The 24,323-nt window shown below is 39.1% G+C and overlaps 1 protein-coding gene, 1 non-coding gene and 1 pseudogene across 7 annotated transcripts in view; 2 read left to right on the forward strand and 1 right to left on the reverse strand.

Annotated features, from left to right (window-relative positions):
- LOC109674917 (uncharacterized) overlaps positions 1-24,323 on the reverse strand; it is a 50,750-nt gene that overhangs the window by 13,235 nt on the left and 13,192 nt on the right. The window contains exons 1-2 of one of the 6 annotated variants that reach the window (XM_074053689.1): positions 4,969-13,968; positions 3,058-3,120 (exon numbers count right to left, since the gene is read on the reverse strand). The exons of 4 other annotated variants lie outside the window; for them this stretch is intronic. The gene's annotated coding sequence lies outside the window, so the exon portion shown is untranslated. Of the gene's footprint in view, positions 1-3,057; positions 3,121-4,968; positions 13,969-24,323 lie in introns of those variants that run through there. One more of the 6 variants, XM_074053688.1, reaches the window with a different exon arrangement.
- LOC141417040 (U6 spliceosomal RNA) lies at positions 3,138-3,243 on the forward strand. The gene has a single exon (XR_012441671.1). It is a non-coding gene; the product is annotated as a U6 spliceosomal RNA (small nuclear RNA).
- Positions 4,821-4,921, forward strand: LOC141417068 (U6 spliceosomal RNA; annotated as a pseudogene).

Genomic DNA, 24,323 nt, shown 5'->3' on the forward strand with positions numbered 1-24,323 from the left:
TACCATGTGATCCACCAATACCACTCTTTGGGATATAACCAAAGGAATGTGACACAGGTTACTTCAGAGGCACCTGCACACCCATGTTTATTGCAGCACTAGTCACAATAGCCAAGTTATTGAAACAGCCCAGATGCCCCATTACTGATGAATGGATCAAGAAAATGTGGTATCTATACACAATGGAATTTTATGAAGCCATGAAGAAGAACAAAATGTTATCATTTGCAGGTAAATGGATGGAACTGGAGAACATCATTCTGAGTGAGGTTAGCCTGCCCAAAAGACCAAAAATCATATGTTCTCCCTCATATGTGGACATTAGATCAAGGGCAAACCAAACAAGGGGATTGGACTTTGATCACATGATAAAGCGAGAACACAGAAGGAAGGTATGAGGATAGGTAAAACACCCCAAAAAAGAGATAGTATTTGTTGCCTTCAACACAGAGAAACTAAAGCAGATACTTTAAAGCAACTGAGGCCAATAGGAGAAAGGGACAAGGAACTAGAAAAAAGTTTAGTTTGAGAAGAATTAATTTAGAAGGTAACACACATGTACAGGAAATCAATGTGAGTCAACTCCCTGTATAGCTATCCCTATCTCAACTAGCAAAAACCCTTGGTCCTTCCTATTATTGCTTATACTCTCTCTTCAACAAAACTAGAGATAAGTGCAAAATAGTTTCTGCCTAGTAGCGAGGGGTTGGGGGGAAGGGAGGGGGCGGAAGGGAAAGGGGGAGAAATGACCCAAACATTGTATGCACATATGAATATAATAAAAAAAGAAAAAGAAAATAAACACCCCTGAAAAAAAATGAGCATGTACTACTTCTTAATGAATATAAAGTATAGAGAGATATAAAGTATGGCCATAATAATATTGCATGTGGAGTAGAAGAAAATAAAAGTAGATTGTCTTTATATTCAATGAAAGTTAAGTTTTGTTTCCTAAATTTTGAATAGCTATAATATATTTTATGTAACCCTTGTGGTAACTATATATATAATTTTTTTTTTCTTGGCAGAACTCAGGGTTTGAACTACTGGCTGTATGCTTGCTAAGAAGATGCTCTACCAGTTCAGCAACTCCACCAGTGAAGAAATGATTTCTAATAGAGACACAGCAACAAAGAAAAAAAAGAAACCATATAATATCAATAACACACAAAACACAGAGCATGTAAATATGATTGAAGGGAGGGATCAGTATCTGCACAAGTCACTAATAAATGTGAAGATGGTGGACTGAACTAGTGCATCAGTGAATTATTAGTACCTCTGAGGCATAGAGCCAGAAAGATGGTGAAGCATTTTCTTTCAAATTGGGCAATGATGAGAAGGCATTGAATATTCTGTATTGGACAGCACCCTATACAAAGTAGACAACTGAGGATCAGGAGAGAGAGAGAGATAAAAAGCATAAGCCTGTGGCATCCACAGGCTCAGGGAGCAGCATTAAGTAATTGAAAGCAAGGGCTTCAAAAAACATGCAGTAAAGTTCCATGGAAGATAGAAAAAAATATATGAACCTCACAATATGTACATAGTGTACACTCAGAGATTAAGAGAGACTCAGTGTGTAGCAAAGAGAAGGGGCTGAAATGAAAGAAAAAAGAGACTCAGGAACCACAATGAACACTACTGTAAGTACAGAGTCTAAAGACACATGGACTCTTCATCACATGCTGACACTTGGAAAGTTCTCTGTTCTTCTAGGCATCCAGTCAAGGTGCAGTGGTGACAAACCATATTGATAAGTTCCTGAGTCTGGACCTTTAGCATTCAAAGGTCCCTGCATTCTCCTATCTCTGGGAACTCCCAATAAGAGTCAGTTGATGATCCAGTGACTGCTGGCCATTAGTGCTGATCTCACTACATGGGAAAGGCCTCAAATGAGATCAGGGCAGAGCTTCATGTGGTGGGAAACTGGTCAGATATGCAGGAGACAGAGGAAATCTCTCCACATTTGGGTCATTGTTAGGGAAACATATTAAGGACAAATTCGCAAATGTTGCATCAAATTAAAGCCTGGTGGAAATTTTTGAAAAACGTCTTTGAATACACTCCTAAATCCAACACAGATTTAAATCAAAGAAGAAACACCTTATTGAAGGGGGTGCTGTTTCTCATGAGATTTTCTCTCTCCTTACTTGTTATTACTGGACCTAACTGGGCTTAACTGGGGGTGACTGGAAATTTCAAAAAAGACACAGGATACACAGACAGTAGTGTCAGGTATGTTGAGTGCTCAGTTGGAGACTCGCAACTCTCTTTGCTTGATTTTTTAAGGCTTTACTTCTTGCAGTTCTTTAAAACCTTGCATAAAACCTCTTTACTTAGGCTTGCACTGTCCCCTGTTTGTTCTTAGCTTATCTTTAGCTGAATTGCTCTTAAAGTCTTTTTCCCCCAGGCTTGCTCTGTTCCATCCCTCTTTAGCTCTCTGAAAGCCTTGGTGTTCAAACTCGCAAACAGGTCTACAACCTGCATATCATAACTTAAGTCTTGGTCCTTAGACTTACACTGTATACTGTCCTATATTCTCTTTCACTTTTCTTAAAGCATAGATTTCCTAAGGCCTATATATGAGGTCCTTTCTTAGCTTTGCTTTCTAAAGTCTGTGTTAAAGATCTCAGTGCAGACTTTCTATCAATCACACTTTAGCCATTCTTTTCCCTTCAACAATTCCCCTTTAGTAATTCTTTTCCCTTTAGTAATTTTTCCCTTCACAATTATTTTCCCTTCCAAAGCTTCCCACACCAAAAAACCCAAAATAAATGTTTCTTCCCCAAACCAAAAGCAAAAAGCACAGCAGTAGCCCATAGAGCAAAAAGCCAAGCAAAAGCCCCTCTTCCTCTTTCACTGGTCTTTTATAGAGAGCAACAAACAGTTGCAGAGCAGGGGAGGGGAAGGGCATGACATTCTAACAGGAGAAACCTGCATTCTTGCTTCTCTGAACACAACTTAGAAGATGCAGCTCTTCTGTCCTTCCCTGTTTCATGGCCAGGGGCTGTGCCTATCTTAGCCTACAGGTAAAAGCAATTAACTGCATCTTACCTTGTTTGTGTCCAGTTCTCATAGCATTTAATCTGCTCCCCACACTTTATCAAAAGATCTGATCTGAATAAAACAATATCATGTTAAATTAAGCAGCAGAGATACTGAAACTGGAATGGAACAGAGAAGATTAACATGGCCCTGAACAACGATGACATGCAAATTCCTGAAGTGTTACATATTTTTTTTAAAAAGACAGTATCAGAACCAATAAAAAAATGGGCAAGTGAACTAAACAGAACTTTCTCAAAAGAAGAAATTCAAATGGCCAAAAAACACATGAAAAACTGCTCACCATCTCTAGCAATAAAGGAAATGCAAACTGAAAGCACGCTAAGATTCCACCTCACCCTTGTTAGAATAGCCATCATCAGCAACACGACCAACAACAGGTGTTGGCGAGGATGCGGGAAAAAGGAACCCTCTTACACTGTTGGTGGGAATGTAGACTAGTACAACCACTCTGGAAAAAAATTTGGAGGCTACTTAAAAAGCTAGACATTGATCTACCATTTGATCCAGCAATACCACTTTTGGCGATATACCCAAAAGACTGTGACTCCAGAGGCACCTGCACACCCATGTTTATTGCGGCACTATTCACAATAGCCAAGTTATGGAAACAGCCAAGATGCCCCAGCACTGACGAATGGATTAAGAAAATGTGGTATCTATACACAATAGAATTTTATGCAGCCATGAAGAAGAACGAAATGTTATCATTCGCTGGTAAATGGATGGAATTGGAGAACATCATTCTGAGTGAGGTCAGCCTGGCCCAAAAGACCAAAAATCGTATGTTCTCCCTCATATGTGGACATTAGATCAAGGGCAAACACAACAATGGGATTAGACTTTGAGCACATGATAAAAGCGAAAGCACACAAGGGAGGGGTGAGGATAGGTAAGACACCTAAAAAACTACCTAGCACTTGTTGCCCTTAATGCAGAGAAACTAAAGCAGATACCTTAAAAGCAACTGAGGCCAATAGGAAAAGGGGACCAGGAACTAGAGAAGAGTTGAGATCAAAAAGAATTAACCTAGAAGGTAACACCCACATACAGGAAATCAATGTGAGTCACTGCCCTGTATAGCTATCCTTATCTCAACTAGCAAAAACCCTTGTTCCTTCCTATTATTGCTTATACTCTCTCTACAACAAAATTAGAAATAAGGGCAAAATAGTTTCTGCTGGGCATTGAGGGGGTGGGTGGGAGATGGAGGGGCAGAGTGGGTGGTAAGGGAGGGGGTGGGGGCAGGGGTGAGAAATGACCCAAGCCTTGTATGTACATATGAATAATAAAAGAAAAAAAAAAACAAAATTGAATATACTTTAAAGGAAAATATTATAAACTATTTATGACTAAAGAAAAAAAAAGACAGTATCCATGAAACTCAAACATAAATAACAGAGTTGCAAAACCCAAAGTAAAAGCTTCTTCCCCAAAGCAAAAGCAAAAAGCCAAGCAAAAGCCCCTCTTTCTCCTTAAGGGGTCTTTTATAAACAGCAGCATACAGGGCAGAGAAGGGGAGGAGTGTGACACTGCAACAAGAGAAACCTGCATTCTTGCTTCTCTGAATGAAACTTAGCAAGCACAGCTTGTTCAGCTTTTCTCTGTTTCATGGCTGGGAGTTGTGCCTATCTTGGCTTACAGGTAAAAGCAATTAACAGCACCTCACTTTGCTTACATCCAGTTCTCATAGGCTTTAATCTGTTCCCCATATATTATCAAATGATCTGACCTGAATAAAATACTATCATGTTCACTTAAGCAGCACATATACTGAAATTGGAAAGGTACAAAGATTAACATGGCCACACACAAGGATGACATGCAACTTCTTGATGCATTACCTATTTTTACAAAAAGACAGTATCCATGAAACTCAAACATAAATAACAGAGTTACATCTATCATATCTGTGAAGGAAACCAATCCTATGACAAGTGGCAACACATTCTCAAAAGTCACTGGCTCCTACTCCATCCCACACCATCTGCAAGAAAAATTGTGAAAGTCAGTTGAGAAAGAGAGTCTTTGCAAGAAAATCACATGATGATGGATCCATCAAATACTTCCTTCAGTTCAGGGTCATCACACTGTCATTCTCCATCTACATTCACACATCACAAAGTACTTCTCACACCTCACTCGAACTATTTTCTAAATTGAAAGTAGAACATAAATACCTATGTGGTAGCTGGTCCCAAAAATTGCATGTTGTACATTGGGATACTAGGAATTCCCATTACAAATTCCTACTACTTGTTCCCATAAAACTAACACCAAGTGGCCTAAGACTGAATAATGTTATAAATGCATAAGAAAAGGTCCATGTCTACTGGTATCTGGGAACCATTCTTGGGATGAACTTGAACAATTTAACTGTAAAAAAGAAGAGAGTGTTCTGAAGCAATTTACACCAACAACATCCTACTATAGGTAATGGATTTGCTTCCATTATAAAAATAATTATTTGCACCTTTCTTCAATGTTCATGACAATGAGCCTAAAGAATGGCAAACCAAAATACACACGCTGGGATAACTATGATTCTTGCATGTTTCTGCTATTTTCCTTAGAGGGATCCTATAGGATGAGAGCCCAAAATATATGACGATGCTCACATGGTAAAACAACACATAGTATGTTGAATTTTTGTGATAAAGTAAAAATAGGCAACTTGTGGAGAGCTAGCATTTTGTTAACATAAGTTGGGCAGTCATGGGAAAAATGAGACGAGTAAATGCAAATTCAAGATACAGAGCACAAAATATTAAGATCTACTTTTTGATTACTGTTAATGTTTACAAGAACATTGTTTTCAAGACAGGAATGTAGTAATGCTCTGGATGCTGAGACCTAATGTACATATGGAAGAAGTAAACTTGAGTAACTTTAGAATACAGAACACTATGATTCCTGAGCATTCATGTTTTTTCCTGAATGAAGTCTTGTGGGACCCACATAAAATATAATAGCTATGGATATCAAATGTCTATGTATACATTGAAATGGGAAATATAAAACATTTTAGAAATCACAGAGCTGGTGGAGTGACTCAAGTGAGAAAGTGCCTGCTTCTCAAGCATGGGGCCTTGAGTTCAAATGACAGCACCACTATCAACAGTAAACCAGAAATCATGATGAAATACCTGTTGCATATGATAGTGCAAATTTTCCTCATGAGAAAAAGGGAAACATGGTAAATAAACAGGAAAATGGAAAAACTGTGCATGAAGATATATCCATCCTTCACACACAAGGAACAAATAAAAACATGAAGAGACAGAGAAATGTGGATCACCAGTGAAAAAGCATTGTAGGAGTTCCTCAGACTGCTTTTGTTAAAAAACATGGACTCCATACTCAGTCCATTAATTAACTAAAAGCAGGAAAAAAACATGGCACCTCTCCATTTTCAATGTCTTTTCTCTAAGCCTTTCTTTGCAGACACCTTGTAACCCCCTTGGAATGTAGGAAGGAGAAGATAGATATTTTCTTTATGACTTGAAACCAGATCTACCCCCAACAGTAGATCCTCATTAGGATGGACCATACTCTGGATAACAACTCCACAACCTCTCCCAAAACTACAATGGAGTTATAACAACTGGAACACACTTGTGACTGAAACTGTTTAACTATGCATATCTTTGGTCCCTGCCCCCAGTTCTTTGCCTATTTAAATCTATATCTCATGTCTGTACCCTGCTCAGGGCTTATGCTACCTCATCCCACAGCACATCCCTAGCTGTGTAATACTTCTCCTTTCCCTACCTTCACCATACTTCTTTATTTGAAATTGAAGGGTAATTAGCTGGACCTAGAATGTGGACTCTGAGGAGCTTGGGCCCTGGATCCAAAGTTTTATTTTCAGAAAGAGAATACTGATTGTTGAAAAATCTCAGTCAGTTGACTCATTTCACAAAGCCTTTCTTGGGACTGTCTAAAGTAAAATCAAAGGATTATAGGAAAGCATGTTGAAGAAACAGGAAAGTGGAAATACAATGTACAAAGAAGTTAATCAGTACAGATTTAGAAATCATCAAAGGATTGTATAGAAATTATGAAAATGCATACACAAGTTCAATGAAACCATCACTATAGATGCTTAACAGAGAACAAGAACAAGAACAAGAACAAAGAATCGATGTGACAGTGATTAAATCCTGCAATCCAAAGAGAAAGAAAATACTTTAAAGTTCACAGAATGCGTCACCAGTATCTAAATTTTGTAATTTGTTGAAAGTTCTCTAGAGAGAAACAAAAACATGGAAGCTAAGAACTTAGATCACATAAAGAAAAACAGTGTTAGGAAATTAAGAAATGAATGAAAATTGTTTACTTTCTTCCTCACTACTGGTATTCAAGGAAAACCTTTGCTTAAAATCATTGAAAGTGAACTATGGACTAGGTGATCATACCTTATAATATGAACAATTAGTAAGAACAGTAATATATATATGGGTTGAAGAACAATAGTGGAGAACATACCAATATGCCTGCCCTGTCCATGAAGCATCACATCTTTAGCTGAAATGCATGTAGCTTAATTAGAAAAGGATTTACATCTTCAGGAATTACTAAAACACATTTTACACATACTTGGTATCATAAAGGGGAACAGAAAATGTGATAATATAATAAAGGATTGCACCTGTCAGACTGGCTCAAGTGGTGCAGTACATGCTTCACCAATCACCAGACCCTGAGTAATAAATAAGTAAATAAATAGGCAAATAAAGGATTTCAGCAAGATTGTACTACATCAGCTAAATGCACAGCACATCATTTTGCTGAATTTATAATAACCATCTGAAAGTCACATTAATAGAAGAACACCACTTACACAGAGCAAAAGAGCAGAAAAAGAAGATTGACAGGCAAAGAGGAAGGGGTGAGATGGGGGTGAGAGTAACATGAAGGAGCAAGTAGGAAAAATGCTCAACAACACAGGCCATCAGAATAGAAGCATCAGCATATAAAGAAGCTGTTTAATGCTAAATGGTCAGGTGTAATAAATTAGAACATTCCACCTGTGGGCAAATCACAGAATAAGAAAACATTCATAATAGTTCAGGTAAATTCATACACTATCAAAACTCCCTAGTAAATTTAAATTATCCATATTCTACAGAGCACTAATCCCACAAACCCCACCCTAAAGTAATATTCTGCTAACAGTATAGAACACTAGGACAACTTTACATAATGAAAATGAGCAAAATCTTCTGGGTCAATCTCATCACAGGGGGTATGGTTTCTGGGCTTGAGTCTTTGTGAATGATCTATTGCTCCTGAAACTGTTGTCATGGACGCACTTTAAGGTGAGGGAATCTTCTGATATCCTGTGACCTTAGTGAGCTATCTTAATCTTTGTCAACATACACTGAGTTGTACTAATTGCAATGTTTACGTTCAGAAACCTTTTAATCTCTTCCACCATTTTAGGTTTATTAGTATATCCACATGATTTATGCCTAACTGCTACCTATGACGTCTACTCAACTCCAGTTCCTTGCCTGCATTCACCTTACACAAGACATAAGTACCAAGAATGGATACTCTGGTAACATTACCAAACATTCACCCAAAGACCTCAAATGTTATTATTTGTGTTGTATTTCCTCACCATCACTTCTGATAACAAATATGTGGTGTTACCAACACCAACCAAAAATCAAACACCAACTTATTGTCTTTCAATTCAAATCTGACCCCTCCAGACTTAGCACAATCCCTCCAACTTCTGGGCAGTGTGAAACAGTCAACAAGTCCTTGACCATGTTTGCTATGTCTTGTCACGCCAATCACCTTCCTAAAGTCATAGAGAGCTACCACCCTGAGACTTCTCATTAGAATAAATGCAAACATTGCCTGAATGGGGCTTAGGAAAACAACCAAATACACTCCCATTGCCTCAGAATTTTCAAGGATTTCAGAATCCTTGAAAACTGACACAAGGACCAAAACTTTTAATTTATGCTACATACTCACATCACCTTGCAAATGCACCAACTTTTGCCCCATCAGGGAAAATATAAAGGTCTTTTTCTCTCAATCTTGGCCTTCCAGACTTGTCTTCATTGGAACAAATTACGCTGTCTAACCATGTGACTCAACACACAGGAAAGTGGTGGAATGATATATTCTGAAGTTGTAACACTCATAAATATTTGCAATTAACTCACACTTCCAATCATTTCTGCACTACAAGAGAAGCAGAGAACCAACATTCTTCCCATTACCACCTTTGCAAACCCAGACATTCCTCCATACACTTTACAAATGCCCTTTTTTTGGCATCAAAAATCACTCTGAAGTAATCACTGCAAATAACTTCAAAATGATTTGTGAATAGTTGTAAGGTGAATTTGACAAATCTGAGCCTGACTCAAACAGATCACACATTCGTGTCACCCTAAGTTCATGAAAAACCCAGGTCCCTGTGGTTCCTGCCTGTAATCCTAGCTGCTCAGGAGACAGAGATCAGGAGGGTCTTGGTACAAAGCCCAAGCTAGCAAAAATGTCTGGAGACCCTATCTTGAAAAAAAAAAAATCACAAAAAAAGGCTAGTGGAGTCACTCGAGTGGTAAGAGCACTTGCCTAGCAAGCATGAGGCCCTCAGTTCAAATTCTAGTGGAGTGAAAAAAAAGACCACAGAGATCCAAGCACTGGTAGCTCCTTCCTGTAAACCTAGGTATTTGGGAGACTGATCAGGATGACAGTCAAGGTCAGCTAAGAAAAATACTTTGAGACCCTATCGCCAAAATAAACAGAGCAAAATAGACTGGAGACATGGTTCAAGCAGTTAAGCGCTGCTCTGTAAGTGCAAAATTATGATTTTAAATTAGGTCTCCCAAAATAAAACAAGTAACAAGGAAACAAGAACAAGATGATCACAGGAGAAAACTGTTCTTGCCCATCTCCGTGTCTGTCCACTACAATTTATTTCTTCTCCTGTTTTCTCCTCTCTTTGAGAGCAAGTTGCCTTTCTTACTTGAGATGCCTACATACCAGATGTTTGGGGCTTTCTCCCTACAAAAGTCTCTTAAAATCATGGTCTAAGTTAATTCAGCATTTAATTACAAAACAGTATTCTAGAAACAACCTGTGGAAAATTAATAGTTAAGTCAGAAAGATCAAAAAGTGCCCTGCCACTCAGAAGCCAACCACGTGCACAGGTGGATTCGGATTTCAATGAATCTGGCAATGTGCGGGATTCATGGAAATTTGGATAGAATAGCAGCACTAGACGGACTGCATTGAGGGGACAAAGCATAGTTTAGCCCATGCTTCCCTTGAACCTGATGGACTCAGAGGGAAGCCAGGTCCCAGTAAGAATTTATGGGGACACTGCACAGGAGCTCCCTGTCCTGGCACAAACTCCATAAGTACTCAGGAGACGCCAAGCAACCTCAGTCGCGGGATAGGAATTTGCAAATAGTCTCCCAGCAGGGCTGTCGGCTGGGTTGAAGTCACCTCACAAGGAGACAGGATGGTGCTTAAGTCTCCCGGTCCACTGCCACCCTCTAGTCAGCCTTGGAACAAAGGCCCCAACCACTAATCAGGGTGCGGACTTGGAAGGGGCAGGGCCCAAAACCACCGCTGATTCCGGATCCAACAGCTCCTCCACCCAGCACAGCAGATGCCCAGCCCCCTCTCAGCATTTCCTGCTTCTGGCTCATCCAGCTAACCTCGCTATGGTACTGGAGTCACAAGATTTCACACACCTGCAGGAGCTGTGTAGCCTGAGCAATGTCCCACCAGCAGGCACATGGCAAATATAGCGATAATGAGGTAGGAAACGTGAATAGCCCACATCTGTAGCTCCTCATTGGACAGATGATGTGGACAATTCTCAGCTGCTCTGATTGGCTAATGAATATGGAGCCCAACCCCCAGCCCATGAACGATGGAATGGAGTGGGGAAGAGGTGCTAAACTGGTGAGTTGAAAATGAAAGAATACAGCAGCCCTTGCCAATCAGGTCTCTTTATTGGTGATTCGTTTTAGTTTGTCAGATAATTACATTCAACAGAACTTGTCCTTGCCCTCTGGACCCAGCACCAGCCACTTATCATACACATTATGACCTTCTTGTATGCTCCTCCTGAAAATGGGACAACAGGTTTACTCAGAAAATTCTAGAATATGAACATGAATATTCCTTGGAGAAAATTCATCATGTCTGTTAGTGTGGGAAGACTCGGGTAGGGTAGGACACGGAAGTCGATGTAGGGCTGATGGTCAAACTCTGGAAACTGGAATGAAGCAGATAGCCAGGAATTTCTCATACCTCATGCTTCAACCTAATCATTTGCACCCAAGAATATAAAAACACATTGCCAAAAAATGTAATTTACTTATTTCATGTATGGACTCACCTCCAAAAGAACCAGATAAAATAGACTGGAGATGTGGTTCCAGCAGTTGAGCACCTGATCTGTAAATGCTAAGCTATGAGTTCAAACTTCAGTCCCCCAAAATAAAACAAGGAAACAAACAAGAACAAGATGATCACAGGAGAAAACTGATTTTGCCAATCTCTATGTCTGTCTATACCCAAATTTTTCTTCTCCTGTTTTTTCCTCTATTTGAGAGCAAAGCACCTTTCTTTTGTGCCTTTCCATCTAGAATAATACTTTTAAAATCACAGTCTAAGTTAATCAGCATTTCATTATAGGAAAATATAGAAACTACCTGTGGAAAATTAACTGTTAAGTCAGGAAGGGCAAAAAGCATACCAGCCACTCAGAAGCCAACCACAGGCACATGTGGAAATTTAGGGACTTATTGGCAGCACTAAGAAGCACTGGATTTAAGACACAGAGTTTAGAGTTTAGCCCATGCTTCCCTTGAACCTGAAGGAATCAAAAGGAAGCAAGGTCACAGTAAGGAGTTATAGGAACATTGCAAAGGAGGGCCTTGGCCCAGCACAAACTGCATAAATACACGGTGACATCCTAAGACCACTCAGTTGGCCAGATAGGGATTTGCAGGCAGAAACTCCCAGCAGGGCTGTGAGCTAGGGTGAAATCACCTCACAAAGACACAGGAGTGGTTAAAGGCCCCCAGTCCTAAGTCCCAAACAGTGTGAAAAGTATGCAGTTTGTGGAACCCAAAAGACAGGGCTTGGCCACACCACTGTTTCTGGTTCCAACAGTCCCTCCACACAGCATGGCAGATGCACAGCCACTCTCTCAGGATTTCCCTCTTCTGATGCTTCCAGGTGACTTCCCTATGGTCCTGCAGTCAGAAGATATCACACAGCGGCTGGAGCTAGGTAACCTGGCAACTCCTCAGCAGACATATGGCAAATATGGTGATAATGTGGTAGGCAATGTAATGTGGGAGCCATGAGACCCTGGCCTATGTTCCCATTTAATTGTGCTTTCCCCATATTCCATTTTGATTTTACTATTAGGAAATCAAATTTGTTTTACTATTTTTTATTGGTTATGTTCTTTCAATTTGCAATGTATCTTTGCAGTTTATGTTAATGCAGTTTGTTTCGTGTGTGTGTGTGTGTGTGTGTGTGTGTGTGTGTGTGTGTATTACTATGGGTTTTTAGACCAAGACCTTGTAATTGCTAGGAAAGCTGTCCAGTGGTGAGCTATATCCCAACATAATTTTATTTTGAGACAGAATCTCACTGACTGGCAGGCAATTGATAATCTTTGTGCAACATCCCCCGCAGAGGCTGGGATTTTGATTGTGTAGTAACACAACTGAGACTTTCAGCCACATTTTTGTGATTCTGATATTTGAACTTTGGCCTAGCACTCCCTCAGCAGGCACATCAAAGGCCTGCAGTACACTTATAACAAATATCATTACACAGGTTCAGGATCAATGCAAATATTATGGAATGCTCCAGGGTTTTCCCTTCCATACCATATTCAGTTGCTCTCATTCATCATTTCTCAGTAACCAGCAGCACCCAGTACTTACATTTATATATGGTAACAAATGTGAATAAATGATTTTGCAGACTGGAGGCATGGCTGAAGTGTTAGATCATGTACTTAGCAAATTTGAATCCCTAACTTTAAACCCCAGTGTGCCCAAGGGAAAGAAAGGATTTACTGTATCTTCACTTAATTATTTTCAGTACTCTTTCTTCTGGGACCTTTATTTCTAACTACCTTTTCCTTCTCTCCAAAAACTCATTGCAATTTTTGCAATACTAGTGCACATGTGATATATTCTGTAAATAATATTCAATTTTCAATCTCTCATTCAGAATGAATAATTTCAACTGCTTTAGGAAGAGGTGTGTAATCATAGAGAACTGCCAAAAGAGAAGATTCTCAAAATCCAAGTCATCTTTTAAGCGTGAGGAGAAGGCGTGGTTTAAGAAGTAGAGCACCTGTTTTACAAGTGCAAAGCCCTGAGTTCAAAACCCAATTCCACCAAAAAAATGTGCAATACATCTTTTTAGGTAGCATTAAGGAGATGCTGAAAATTATCAATTATAAGATGATTTTGTAAAGGATGACAAGAATGAAGTGCCTGAAATCATAGTATCAGACTCAATGAGAAAAAAGGGAGTTCGTTTTTGTAAAGTTTGATGACTGTGTCACAGAGGATAAAATTGTAATTCAGGAATATCAGAGTGTGCTGGGTTGTGGTGGCTGATGCCTGTCAACTCATCTACTCAATAGTCAAAAATTGGTGGGATCATTAAAAGCAAGAAGAGCGTGGGATGAGATCTTCTGGGCACTGAATGAAAATAACTTCAACCCCAGGATACTCTACCCGGCAAAGCTATCATTCAAAATAGATGGAGCAATAAAAGTCTTCCATGATAAGCAGAAACTAAAACAATATGTGACCACAAAGCCACCATTACAAAAGATTCTGCAAGGGATCCTGCACACAGAAAGTGACACCCAACTTAACCATGAAAAGGCAGGCAGCACCAAACCACAGGATAAGAAAAAGCAAGACAGTAGAGAGTAACATCAAGTTAGGTACACACAATCAAACCTTCAAACAACTAAGACAACTAAATGGCAGTAATCACCACATACCTATCAGTACTAATGCTTAATGTTAATGGACTTAATTCACCCATCAAAAGACATCGTTTGACAAAATGGATTAAAAAAGAAGATCCAACAATTTGTTGCTTACAGGAGACTCATCTCACCGACAGAAATAAGCATATGCTTAGGATGAAAGGCTGGAAGAAGATTTACCAAGCCAATGGCCCCCAAAAACAAGCAGGAGTAGCAATACTTATCTCTGACAAAGTAGACTTCAAACGTACATTGATCAAACGAGATAAAGAAGGACATTCCATACTAATAAAAGGGGAAATAGACCAAAAGGAAATGATAATCATCAATCTGTATGCACCCAATGTCAACGCACCCAAACATACCCTGAAAGACCTAAAAGCATATATAAATGCCAACACAGTGGTTGTGGGAGACTTTAACACTCCATTATCATCAATAGATAGGTCATCCAAACAAAAACTTAATAAAGAAATCCAAGATCTAAAATATGCAATAGATCAAGTGGACCTAGTAGATGTCTACAGAACATTTCATCCAACCTCTACACAATATACATTCTTCTCAGCAGCCCATGGAACTGTCTCCAAAATAGATCATATTCTAGGGCACAAAGCAAGCCTCAGCAAATATAAGAAAATAGAAATAATACCATGCATACTATCTGACCACAATGCAGTAAAAGTAGAACTCAACAACAAAAGTAAAGACAAAAAACATGCAAACAGCTGGAAACTAAATAACTCATTACTTAATGAAGAATGGATCATCGATGCAATAAAAGAGGAAATTAAAAAGTTCCTAGAAGTCAATGAAAATGAAAACACAACCTACCGGAACCTATGGGATACAGCTAAGGCAGACTTGAGAGGAAAGTTTATAGCCATGAGTGCATATATTAAAAAGATTGAAAGATCCCAAATCAATGACCTAATGATACATCTCAAACTCCTAGAAAAACAAGAACAAGCAAATCCCAAAACAAATAGAAGGAGAGAAATAATAAAAATAAGAGCTGAAATCAACGAAATAGAAACCAAGAAAACCATACAAAGAATTAATGAAACAAAAAGTTGGTTCTTTGAAAAAATAAACAAGATCAATAGACCCCTGGCAAACCTGACTAAAATGAGGAGAGAAAAAACCCAAATTAGTAGAATCAGGAATGCAAAAGGGGAGATAACAACAAACACCATGGAAGTCCAGGAAATCAGAGACTACTTTGAGAACCTATATTCAAATAAATTTGAAAATCTAAAAGAAATGGACAGATTTCTAGATACATATGATCATCCAAAACTGAACCAAGAGGAAATTAATCACCTGAATAGACCTATAACACAAAATGAAATTGAAGCAGCAATCAAGAGTCTCCCCAAAAAGAAAAGTCCAGGACCTGATGGATTCTCTGCTGAATTCTATCAGACCTTTAAAGAAGAACTGATACCAACCCTCCTTAAACTGTTCCATGAAATAGAAAGGGAAGGAAAACTGCCAAACACATTTTATGAAGCCAGTATTACACTTATCCCAAAACCAGGCAGAGACACCTCCAAAAAGGAGAACTATAGGCCAATCTCCTTAATGAACATTGATGCAAAAATCCTCAACAAAATAATGGCAAACCGAATTCAGCAGCACATCAAAAAGATTATTCACCACGACCAAGTAGGCTTCATCCCAGGGATGCAGGGGTGGTTCAACATATGAAAATCAATAAACGTAATAAACCACATTAACAGAAGCAAAGACAAAAACCACTTGATCATCTCAATAGATGCAGAAAAAGCCTTTGATAAGATCCAACATCATTTCATGATAAAAGCTCTAAGAAAACTAGGAATAGAAGGAAAGTTCCTCAACATTATAAAAGCTATATATGACAAACCTACAGCCAGCATTATACTTAACGGAGAAAAATTAAAACCATTCCCTCTAAAATCAGGAACCAGACAAGGATGCCCACTATCTCCACTCCTATTCAACATAGTACTCGAATTCCTAGCCAGAGCAATTAGGCAAGAAGGAAGGAATAAAAGGAATACAAATAGGTAAAGAAACTGTCAAAAATCCCTATTTGCAGACAACATGATCCTATACCTTAATGACCCAAAAAACTCTACTCAGAAGCTTCTAGACATCATCAATAGCTATAGCAAGGTAGCAGGATATAAAATCAACATAGAAAAATCATTAGCATTTCTATACACTAATAATGAACAAACTGAAAAAGAATGTATGAAGACAATTCCATTTACAATAGCCTCAAACAAAATCAAATACCTAGGTGTAAACCTAACAAAAGATGTGAAAGACCTCTACAAGGAAAACTATACACTTCTGAAGAAAGAGATTGAGGAAGACTATGGAAAGTGGAGAGATCTCCCATGCTCATGGATTGGTAGAATCAACATAGTAAAAATGTCTATACTCCCAAAAGTAATCTACATGTTTAATGCAATTCCCATCAAAATTCCAATGACATTCATTAAAGAGATTGAAAAATCTGTTAAATTTATATGGAAACACAAGAGGCCACGAATAGCCAAGGCAATACTCAGTCAAAAGAACAATGCTGGAGGTATCACAATACCTGACTTCAAACTATATTATAAAGCAATAACAATAAAAACAGCATGGTACTGGCACAAAAACAGACATGAAGACCAGTGGAACAGAATAGAGGATCCAGATATGAAGCCATACAACTATAAGCAACTTATCTTTGACAAAGGAGCTAAAAATATACGATGGAGAAGTAGCAGCCTCTTCAACAAAAACTGCTGGGAAAACTGGTTAGCAGTCTGCAAAAAACTGAAACTAGATCCATGTATATCACCCTATACCAAGATTAACTCAAAATGGATCAAGTATCTTAATATCAGACCCCGAACTCTTAAGTTGATACAAGAAAGAGTAGGAAATACTCTGGAGTTAGTAGGTATAGGTAAGAACTTTCTCAATGAAACCCCAGCAGCACAGCAACTAAGAGATAGCATAGATAAACGGGACTTCATAAAACTAAAAAGCTTCTGTTCATCAAAAGAAATGGTCTCTAAACTGAAGAGAACACCCACAGATTGGGAGAAAATATTTGCCAACTATACATCAGACAAACGACTGATAACCAGATTATATAGGGAACTTAAAAAACTAAATTCTCCCCAAACTAATGAACCAATAAAGAAATGGGCAGGTGAACTAAACAGAACTTTCTCAAAAGAAGAAATTCAAATGGCCAGAAAACACATGAAAAAATGCTCACCATCTCCAGCAATAAAGGAAATGCAAATTGAAAGCACGCTAAGATTCCACCTCACCCCTGTTAGAATAGCCATCAGCAGCAGCAACACCACCACCAACAGGTGTTGGCGAGGATGGGGGGCGGGGGAAGGAACCCTCTTACACTGTTGGTGGGAATGTAGACTAGTACAACCACTCTGGAAAAAAATTTGGAGGCTACTTAAAAAGCTGGACATCGATCTACCATTTGATCCAGCAATACCACTCTTGGGGATATACCCAAAAGACTGTTACTCCAGAGGCACCTGCACATCCATGTTTATTGCAGCACTATTCACAATAGCCAAGTTATGGAAACAGCCAAGATGCCCCACCACAGACGAATGGATTAAGAAAATGTGGTATCTATACAGAATGGAATTATATGCAGCCATGAAGAAGAACGAAATGTTATCATTCTCTGGTAAATGGATGGAATTGGAGAACATCATTCTGAGTGAGGTTAGCCTGGCTCAAAAAACCAAAAATCGTATGTTCTCCCTCATATGTGGACATTAGATCAAGGGCAAACACAACAAGGGGATTGGACTATGAGCACATGATAAAAGCGAGAGCACACAAGAGAGGGGTGAGGATAGGTAAGACACCTAAAAAACTAGCTAGCATTTGTTGCCTTAACGCAGAGAAACTGAAGCAGATACCTTAAAGCAACTGAGGCCAATAGGAAAAGGGGAACAGGTACTAGAGAAAAGGTTAGATCAAAAAGAATTAACCTAGAAGGTAACACCCACACACAGGAAATCAATGTGAGTCAATGCCCTGTATAGCTATCCTTATCTCAACCAGCAAAAACCCTTGTTCCTTCCTATTATTGCTTATACTCTCTCTACGACAAAATTAGAAATAAGGGCAAAATAGTTTCTGCTGGGTATTGGGGGGGGAGAGTGAGGGGGCGGAGTGAGTGGTAAGGGAGGGGGTGGGGGCAGGGGGGAGAAATGAACCAAGCCTTGTATGCACATATGGATAATAAAAGAAAAATGAAAAAACAAAAAAAAAAGTAGGTAGCTGACAGAATGATTGGCTTAAATCCATCCACCCAGCACCAAACCTAGAAAAGAGAAAGCCAAGTGACATGCAGCACAAGTAGTGACTTGGTCTGCAAGCTTCCAACCCTGCCACTAAGGCCAGTGTCAAACCCCAGATCCTGCTGAGTGAGGGGAATAAGAAACTCTTGCTCTTGTGGTGTCTGGTTCTCGCACATCACCAGCAGCACAAGCAATGCACAGTGAGAAATTGAGTCACAGAAGTGAATCTCAGAAGCATAGAGTGATCCAGAAAATGTGGCACGAGGAAATGCATTTTCTGTGTTAAGCAGTGGGGCCTCTTTCTGATGGCCTCTGATTGGTCTTTCTCCACAGTTTGCTCCTTGCAGCACTTCTCCTTGGCTTCTGATCCAGGACCACTAAGGGGAGAAGGGATACTTTTGCTGCCAGTGTGTCAGGACCAAATACCTGTTTTCAGTTACTGCCCTTAGCAGGATAGGCCTCCTTTCTGTTGCCTACCCATCCAAGCCTAGGGATTCATTGTGGTTAAGCAGAACTTCCTCCTGAATTTTCAGGGTGGAAACTGCTTTTTCCACTTGGAAATTGGGCCAGAAGTCTGTGAACAGAATTTCACAATCAGTGTGCAAGGATATACCACCTGATCTCACAGAAAGAGCACTAGGTACACCAGAGCAAACACTCTTCCTATTACACTTACATGAGCCACCCAACCATGACAACTTCTCACATGCTCCACCATCTTCCCAAAGGCTCATGATTTTTCCTCAACAATTGTTACCAGAATTAATCAGTACAAACAAAGCAACTCCAAAGCAAGTGTATATTTTTAGAGGGGGTGGTACTGGGGCTTGAACTCAAGGCCTCACATCTGCTAGGCTGGCAGTCTACCACTTTAGTCACTCCACAAGCACTCCAATTTCTTTGACCTCTTGTTTTCTCCTCTCTTTAACAGCAAAGCCCTTCTATGTAACAATTGGGGTGCCTGCATACTTTACTTTTGGGGAAATCCTCTAGTGTAATACATAAGCCAAAATCATGTCCTGCATTAAACATGATGTCATTATAAAGTGAGAAAGTCTGAGGACAGTAACAGGTATGTGCAAGTGGGGACCACCTCCCATCCCCTGCAAGAGCAGCCATGTATGCCTATGGTCACTCACTTCCAGTGGTTCTGGAAATGTGGGAGATACATACACATTCAGGGACTAGTGACAGGCACTGAGAATCCTGGGCCTCAGATGACAGTTTCTGGATTTAAATCCTGTTTCCTCTGAACCTGGGAGTCTCATGGGAAATGCAGAAACTCACCTTAGAGAAAGAGAAGACAGAATACACTGCATTGCAGTGCTCCTTCCACACACAAACTAAATTAACAATACCAGAGTGTCCAATGAACACTCTGCCAACACCACACAGACAGGGAGCCTCAGGTATGGTGTGGAGGTGTACACCGAGGACTGTGGACTAGGATGAATCACCTCACAGGGGCAGTCTGTAGAGTTGCCTCGCCCTGCCCTGCAGGCTTTCAGGGCCAAAGAGTGAGTGGCATCAAAAGTGGGATCAATCCATACATTGAGAACATGACTGTGGCCCTCTATGCACAAATGCTGAGCCTGTTCATACTGTCACCATTTGCAGCTGCTGTTGCAGTCAGGTGTCCTCTAAGATTTTGCACTCAGTGTAAATCACTGAGCTGCCAAACTGACGGTTCTGAGAAGACTCTCAAAACTGGACACTGGACCACATGGCACATAGCTTGATGCCACATTGTGCATCATGGATCATTTACATTTCCCTCACTATTGGTACACAAAGGGTAGAAACAGCATCTCTGATTGGCTAATGATTTATGGCAAGAACCTCAAGGCACTAGAGACAGGATCAGTGTGCTACTCCTGGCTGTGCTGATCTATAGGATAGTAACTTCCAACAGCCAATGCTCAGGCTTCCATTTCTAGATAGTTGTCTTACCCCCCCAGGACAGGCACCTTCTTTATATTATACATCTGTGCCCTTCACGTTTATTCCTCCTGAAAATGGGACAAGTGTACTCAGGGAATTCCATATCAGAGTCCCACGGAGATATCATAACATCAGAGAAGGAGGGGTAAGAATGTCAGACAAGGATACTGCAACTGGATTGAGGGCTTGTATCAACAATCAGGAATTTGGATGGAGGCAGCAGGCCAATGCTTTCTCAGACTTATTTTTTGTCTGTTTTCAGGCATGAAAATGAAAATGCAGTAGCAACAGATTTATAGTATTTAATGTATAAGGAAGGTAGGGTTATATGGAAGCAAATATACAAAGGAATGAAGAACAATGAAAAGCAACCTTTGAACTAGCTCAGAGAAAGAGGCTTCTGTGCACAAGGCCACAAGGGAAATCCATATTCCAATGTTTCAACAGAGTTCCAAGGGTGAAGAGCACACTGAGCACTGAAAAGAAGCCCTGCAAGTCATGAGTTTCCTATTGATGATCAGAGAAACCTGAGGCTATAACACTGAGAGCCCATCTCCTAGTGACAGAACTCTAGGCTTAAACAATTTATATTCCTCACACAGATTATCTGAATTCAGTTACTTTAAGATTCTTATCAAGAGAACCTGCCAAATGCAAAGACCCTTTCTCTAGGAGACTATCAAAATGTGGCTTTCTATGAGTCTGACCTTCACAGATGTTATTCATGTATTCATAGAGAAGTGTGAATCTAGAATAACTATACACATTAAAATCAAAATGCTGTACTGAAAATGGCCCCTGATAACTACAGTTCTACCTTCAGAAGGGAGAGAACACCCTCCATTATTTTCTTGTGGCTCACCTGCTTTCGAGTACTATGCAGCTTCATAGGAACAACTCTTTTATTCAGGGAATACAAGACTTAGTTGAGTTCTATAGATGTATATTATTTAAACTGCATATTATAGCATAGACTGTTGAATCTTGGGGAGTATTCATTATGTTCATAAAAACTGTTTTTATCAGGGATTAACTAATGAATTTTGCAACAATTTCATCCAGTTGACTGATAAGCACGTTGAATTATCTATCATTATTTAATGTGTTTTTCTGTTTTTTGTAAAAGTTTTTCATGGGACAGGTCTTTAAATTTAGGCCTTTATGCTTCCAAAGCAAATTCTTTACCACTTAAGCCACACCTTCTGTCTTTTTGCTCTGGTTATTTTTGGAGATGAATTCTCAGGAACTATTTGCCTGTCACTAGAAACATTGAAACATGAAAATAGATGAATCCTTGAAAAAGGAAATGAATAGATTGGTGAGAGGTCAATTGCCTACCATAAGCAAGGCCATAGGTTCAATCCCAAGCAGTAGAAAAAAACTAAACTAAACAAAATGAAACACACAAAAAAGTAATTAGCTAAAGGAATTTGACTTTTAATTAACCCTATAAAAAGAACAGGACACGTTTATTACTTGTATTGGTTTGTTTCTAGTTATTTTCCCTATTGCAAACCAGCTAATCAGTAACTGAGACATCTTTCCAAAAATGGTTATTTCAACTTCCATTTTAAAAGATCATTATAATGCAAAATACAGAAGGAGCAACCTGTTGAATCCTGATGGCTCACTCCTGTCATCCTAACTACTTGGTAGGCTGAGGTCAGAAGGATCATAGTTTAAGGCCACACTGTACAAATAGTTCTGGAGACCTATCTCTAAATAGCTTGAGAAAAATAAGCTTGAGATATTTATCAAGTGGTAGAGCAATTTCTGAAAGGCAAGCCCTGTGTTCAAGTCCCAGTCCCACCAAAACAAAACAAAAAAACAGAGAAAAGACCTTTATCTTTCATATGAATTTACCAAATTATTTTATTTGGCTAAGTTTATTAGGACTGTGATGTCACTCATTTTCACCACACTACACAACTATTCGTGGCTATCTCATTTTGAGTAGGAGCAGTAATTTCTGAATTTTGAGATTAAACTGAAGCCCCTTTTCTACCCTAAGGTATGTGAACCTACTATTTCCGTGGTCGTTACAGAAATCAATACTGTCTTGCTTCATGTATGGCATGATGCATTCAATGAACTGCTATTGTCATAGAGGCCAGTGGCTCATGGTCTTGATTGTCAGATCAACATTTACTTCTACATCAATTAGTCCTTCTTCAGTCCTAATTGTTTATGATTCTAATTCTATAGGCTTCTTTGAATATGCTGTTGCCCTAGCTAAAACCTACACATAGGTTCTAGTTCATACTCTTAATAACTCTCTATCAACATGATGACACCAAGTGCCCCACCAAATCCAAGTAGATCATATACTATGCCCTACCCTTGACTGTTAGCAGAAACCCTTTTTGCCTCACTACTGAAAACTGATCTAGTAATATTATTCCACTATCAATAGCTCCCCTGTCTTTAGATTTAATGAAAAATGAGTTAAAAATATTTGAGTGGATGCAAGGTGCTGTGTAAGAATGAACATATCAAGACCAGTACATATATACAATCGAAAAGGATTATGCTATGGCATAGTTTTATTCATCAGCCAATTTTGTTTAATTTGTAGAGTTCTGTGAGTCTTCTCCCCACCCACAGACTAGGATGGTGTAGTCCCCAATAATGCACTAGGCAGGAGTTGACCAATCACAGACATTCATCCTCTTAATGCACTACAGTTTCCATTCCTTGACCCTTCAGTTTAATTAATCTCTGGAGTTTCAATTAATTGAGTCCACTGAGGTGTAATTGAAGGAAATCATCAATATATAAAGCAAGCCTTTCTTATTACAGTATGTCTAGGTGCCAGCTTTATACTTGTCTATGATTCAGAATATCTTGAAGCAACTTTCACCATTTTTTACAATATTTCTGGCTTACCATGTTTCCAACAACAGTATTGTATTGACTTCTTGTCATTATTGATTCAACTTTCTTTTTGTGTGCCATCTGAAGTATCATCAAATATCTAGTCATCATTTCGGATTTGAAGTCACTGCTTGACATTGACATTATCTTTATAGTCTCCTGCTTCTTATTTATTTACTGATTTTTTTGGTACTTGGACTTGAATTCATGGCCTACACCTTGAGTCACTCCACCACTCCACCTTTTTGTGATTTGTTTATCAAGATAGAGTCTCACAAACTATTTGCACAGGCTGGCTTTGAGCCACAATTCTCATGATCTCTGCCTCCTAAGTAGCTAGGAATACATGCATGAGCTTTCTGCCTTTTTTTAAACATGAGTAATCATTGCTGAGGATTCTATTCTCTTAGTATTTATCAGACCATTTGACTTGCAATCACGAAGCTTTACAAAAATCCAAAAGAGATAATGAACCCAATGTTAACTTTCTCCACAAGTATCCTGCTATTTTATTACTTCACATTTTCATTGTCACAATTGAACACTGATACAGAAAATTCCAGCCCCTCAATAGTATATGATTCTGTGAAAACAATATGACCATAATTATTTGTAAAATTCCTAAATGGTATTACATTCAAACCCTTTGTTCTAGAAACTGCACTCTGAATGTAAGTACCATGAGCTTCACAAATATGCATCTTTTTCAGTTTTTGGGCAGAGTCTTGCTATGTATCTGAGGCTTTCTTCAAACTCACTCTATTGCCTATGTTAGCCTCAAACTCAGGAGTCTCCTATCTCAACTACCTAGTCCTGAAGTAGGAGGCAAGGAATACCAGGTCCAGATATTTTGTTTCTTCTTGATTCATCTTAATGTTTTCCTGGTTAACTGGCTTCATAATGTACGCTTCTTTTCTAATTCTCATTTTTAAATACCATTTTCATAGCTTTTGTGATTGTGATAATGTGGAATATTTTAACCAACACCAGAGTATACATCCTTCAAGATGACACGCCATATTCCCCAACTCAGAACCAAGACCATGTTCCTACCTAAAATACACTAATGTAATGGAATTGAAATCACATAAGGC

The sequence above is a fragment of the Castor canadensis genome, chromosome 14, assembly GCF_047511655.1.
Source record: "Castor canadensis chromosome 14, mCasCan1.hap1v2, whole genome shotgun sequence".
Classification (NCBI taxonomy): Eukaryota; Metazoa; Chordata; class Mammalia; order Rodentia; family Castoridae; genus Castor; species Castor canadensis.